Source organism: Rhagoletis zephyria, unplaced genomic scaffold (assembly GCF_001687245.7).
Source record: "Rhagoletis zephyria isolate East Lansing unplaced genomic scaffold, Rhagoletis_zephyria_1.1 Rzeph_scaffold_01813, whole genome shotgun sequence".
Classification (NCBI taxonomy): Eukaryota; Metazoa; Arthropoda; class Insecta; order Diptera; family Tephritidae; genus Rhagoletis; species Rhagoletis zephyria.
This window is the reverse complement of record NW_016158897.1, coordinates 32,531-37,883: the sequence shown is the minus strand read 5'-3', so window position 1 is coordinate 37,883 and position 5,353 is coordinate 32,531.

Genomic DNA, 5,353 nt, shown 5'->3' with positions numbered 1-5,353 from the left:
AAGATGAAGATGAAGATGAAGATGAAGATGAAAATGAAGATGAAGATGAAGATGCAGATGAAGATGAAGATGAAGATGAAGATGAAGATGAAGATAAAGATGAAAACTTAAAACGTAACGATTAATTTCAGGGCAAAAACAACTTATAACGTAACCATTATTTTCCGAGTCGGCCGCTGTGGTGTAGTGGTAAGCAGTGCGCGCTTCCACTCCGCAGCACCTGGGTTCAAACCCTGGTCAAAGCAACATCGCAAAAAATATAGAAAAAAGGTTTTTTCTTAACAGCGGCCATCCCTCGGCAGGCAATGGCAAATCTCAGAGTGTTTTTCTGCCATGAAAAACAGCTTCTCATAAACTTGCAATCGCCGTTCGGAGTCGGCGTAAAACTGTAGGTCCGTCCGCTTTGTGTGACAACATCAAGGCGCACGCCAGAAACTCGGTCAAACACTAATATATGTGTAAGCGCCAATCTATTATTATTATTATTATTTTCCGAGCAAAAAATAAAACTTCAAATGTAACCATTATTTTCCGAGCAAAAAAATAAAACTTACAACGTAACGATTATTTTCCGAGCAAAAAATTAAACTCAAAACATAACGATTATTTTCCGAGTAAAAAATANATCAAGGCGCACGCCAGAAACTCGGTCAAACACTAATATATGTGTAAGCGCCAATCTATTATTATTATTATTATTTTCCGAGCAAAAAATAAAACTTCAAATGTAACCATTATTTTCCGAGCAAAAAATAAAACTTAAAACGTAACCATTATTTTCCGAGCAAAAAAATAAAACTTACAACGTAACGATTATTTTCCCAGCAAAAAATTAAACTCAAAATGTAATGATTAAACTTGATGTTTATAGGTAAAAATTAAGAAATAAAAATCAGTGCCGCTGAAGGTATTCCGAGTAATAAAACATATTTTGGTTTACTCCTTATGCACGTAGCATTTCTATTTCAGCGTGATTTTTTTGGGAAGCTTTTGGTATAGCATACCCTGGGTGCAGAATTAAGGTAGCTATGTGGGGTAGGGGGAGATCTCCTGATTCCAAATATGTAGTTTTTAGCTGCGGGAGCCTAATAGTGTTTAAGTTATTTGTTGTTAAAATTTGTAAATTTAACAAAGGTTTATACGACATTTCACACAATAAACACTATATTAACGTACACACTTCGGCAATATATTTGCAATAAGACCCCGCACAGTCAAATATATTAATACTTTTTACCAGGGCCGAATTTACTTAAAATGCCGCCCTGTGCCCTGTGATAAGTGTCGCTCTTTGATCTTTAACCTATATCCATCAGATATAAAAAAACTCAATGAACAGAATAGCTAAGCTTTTTAGGGCCGGTTGTTCAATGTCTGGTTAACACAAATCGGAGGTAGAAGCTCCGGTTAAATAGGTACAACTACTGCTTTAACGCTCACATGTTATATGCATGAAGTCGAAATCGGCCTATCGGCCTATACGAAAAAGCAATTTCATAACCAATAACTTACTTACTAAATAATTGTTGTTGTTGTTAGCTTAAAATTGATGTAACCAATAGAGGTAAATGTTTTGTACAATAACACATAAACAAAAGTTTACAAAAGTTGATATAAACGTGCTGTTCGACTTGCGTAAAGCGCATGATTACTAACTCGTGGGCACGACAACGAGTGTAAAATAAAACCAGAACAACTAACGAAAAGACACGTCTGTTTGCGATTCTGCTCGAATTTGAACTGACTCTCTTTTTATTTTCGATTTCATATCTACTTCAGTTCGAACGTCGAAGAGTGCGGACGTGTTTTTAAGTTCACTCCGTTGTCATTTTATATTGTGCTAATTTAAAAAAGCCAAAAAAAATAGACAAACAAGCAAAATGGAAACAGAAGGCGATGAATCAAGCTGAGATCCGAGCCCAGAAGCAACGCGAGCAAAATGAGCGCCGGCTTTCAGTTCAACGCAACAACGCATATTTCTCGATTCGGTCGCAGAGTGACAGCGAAAGCGCAAAGCCCAATCCATCGAACACCCTCAAACCTCCTCAAGATTCAAGTCAGCGGACTTGCCCTCGAAACTTACCATCGACGACTTCGATGTCTTGGAGTGAAGAGTGCGCTCCACCTCGGCCGTATCACATTTCACGCCCAACGCTTACATCAAATTCGGTAACCGATAACATATCCCCAAATATAGATGCAACAACAACTAGCACAGTGACATCTTTTACTACCTCAATCGCGCCAATAACAACAAACACACCGGTACATGCCGGCTGCACAGCGATGTCGACAGCTGAACAAGTAAAAATTGACTAGAATTTAAGCACTTACACTGGCAACAAAGGTAAAGCGCAAGAAAAGTTGAAAAACGAAACAACTAAAAATGCGGCCATACATACTGGAATGAACCGCTATGTTACAATAAAAAGAAAATTTAGTCCGCAAAATTCAACGGGCAGTAAGAAAAAAATAAACCTCCTAAGCTCAACTCAGCAAGTCAGTACGAATAGATTTGCACTGCTAAGAGATAATGCCGATGATGTGAATAGCCAAGTTTCTGAAGGTGCTGCAAAAGCTACTAATGCCAAATCTCCTCCGATTTTTATAAGAGAAGAGAATTCAAGCGCTCTTGTTAAAAAATTCACTCAGCTAATAAGTAGTAATAAGTTTCATATTATCCCAACATCTAAGGCAAATATTCGCGAAACTAAAGTTCAAACTTATTCCGAACAGGATTTTCGAACAGTCTCCAAATACCTAAATGACACAAAAACAAAATTTTAAACACTAATTTAAAAGGTCAAAGGTCTACAAATTGTAATTAAAGGTATTGAACCAAGCGTTGAAGCTGTGGAAGCTTTGGAAGCACTTAAGGGACAAGGCTTCAATTCAAAAGCTGCTGTGAATATTTTTAATAGGAACAAAATCCCTCAACCTATGTTTAAGGTTGAGCTCGAGCCTGAAAACAAACCACTGGGCAAAAACGATGTGCATCCAATTTATAAATTAAAATATCGAAGCTATGATAGCGTCGATGCAACAAAACATGATGAATTTCATGACTTTTATGCAAAACACAATGCAAAACTCAATGCACAATCTGATAATGACCTCACAAACTAGAGCTATAAAAATTTCTTAAGGACGAGGAAATTGACATAATGCTCCTTGCTGAAACATACCTAACTAATAGATATAATTTTGACATTTCGCGATATATGTTTTATTGCACGAATCATCCAAATGGAAAAGCGCATGGCGGAACTGGTATCTTAGTCGGAAACTGGATTAAACACTATCATTTGACTGGAGTTTCCGAGAATTATCTGCAAGCAACATCAATAGCAACATCAATAGGCGTACAAAGAAAGCAAGGTGATATTACGCTGTCCGCGGTTTATTGTCCCCTACGTTTCACGATAACAGAAAAACGGTTTATCGATTTCTTCAGTTCGCTGGGAGAGCGCTTCCTTGCTGCAGGTGATTATAATGCGAAGCACCCTCACTGGGGCTCACGCTTGTCTAACCCTAAAGGCAAGCAATTATACAACCCGCTTATAATGTAGAAGAAACAAACTTGATTATGCTTCTCCTGGAAAGCCNCGTTTCACGATAACAGAAAAACAGTTTATGGATTTCTTCAGTTCGCTGGGAGAGCGCTTCCTTGCTGCAGGTGATTATAATGCGAAGCACCCTCACTGGGGCTCACGCTTGTCTAACCCTAAAGGCAAGCAATTATACAACCCGCTTATAATGTAGAAGAAACAAACTTGATTATGCTTCTCCTGGAAAGCCTACATATTGGCCGGCAGACCCGCAAAAGTTGCCAGATTTGATTGACTTTGCGGTGACAAGGAAAATTCCTCGCGGCTTATTAGTACAGAACCAGTTGCAGATCTCTCATCAGACCACTCATCTGTATTTCTCACCTTGTGGCATCAGCCGCAAGAAAAGGAGTCACCCTATATGCTCACGACAAGGGCTACAAATTGGTTAAAGTATACAAAATATATCAGTGCGTATATAGACCTCANAGTTGCCAGATTTGATTGACTTTGCGGTGACAAGGAAAATTCCTCGCGGCTTATTAGTACAGAACCAGTTGCAGATCTCTCATCAGACCACTCATCTGTATTTCTCACCTTGTGGCATCAGCCGCAAGAAAAGGAGTCACCCTATATGCTCACGACAAGGGCTACAAATTGGTTAAAGTATACAAAATATATCAGTGCGTATATAGACCTCAACCCAAATTTAGATACGCCGACCGATATTGAAAACTCCATAGCCGCTCTTGAATCTACACTTAGAGCAGCCGCAAGCGTTTCCACACCCCAGAAAGGTTATGTGCAAGATAAAAAAATATAATTTAACCAATAGGAAAATTGAAATGCTTGTATTGGAAAATCGACGCCTACGACGGATATTGCAGACTCATAGGCCACCAGCATCAAAACAACTGCTCAAGGCGGCCACACATGCACTGAGCCCTCAAGAACGAGGAACAGTACCGGTACATCCAAAAGCTCTCTCCGACTAGCACAAAGCACTCGTTATGGAAAGCACACCAAAATCTAAATGCACCAATAGAGACTGAAATGCCAGTTCGGGGCCATNCCAAAAGCTCTCACCGACTAGCACAAAGCACTCGTTATGGAAAGCACACCACAAGCTAAATGCGCCAATAGAGACTGAAATGCCAGTACGGGATCACAATGGCAAATGGGCTCGGAGTGACGCAGAAAAAGCAAACACCTTTGCTTCTCATCTAAAACATGTTTTTAGGCCAAACCCCGCAACTAATGATTTTCAACTACCACCCGTACCCAATATGTCAAAATGTGAGCCGCTGAAATTTGTACTTGAAGAAATTTCAAAAGTAATTAAGGATCAACTGCAACTAAGTAAGGCCCGAGGGCACGACTTAATAACCCCAAAAATAATTATTGAGCTACCAAATTGTGCTGTACTCTGCATCTGTATGCTATTTAACGCAATCACAAAACATTGTCATTTCCCTCACCAATGGAAAAAGTCGACTATTGTGATGATACCAACGCCTGTAAAGGACAAAACTCAGCCATCTTCCTATAGGCCCTTCAGTCTGCTACCGTGTATGTCGAAATTATTCAAAAAACTTCCTATGCTGCGCATCTCCCAACATCTGCAATCCCGCAACATAATACCACTTCACAGGGAAAAACATGGCTTCAGGGAAAAAAATGGAACAATCGAGCAAGTAAATCGCATAACAACCGAAATACGAACAGCGTTTGAAAAGAGGGAATATTGCGTTGCGATGTAACACCACCATCTCTGAAGCTCGCTCCAAGTGTCCTCTACAAGCAAA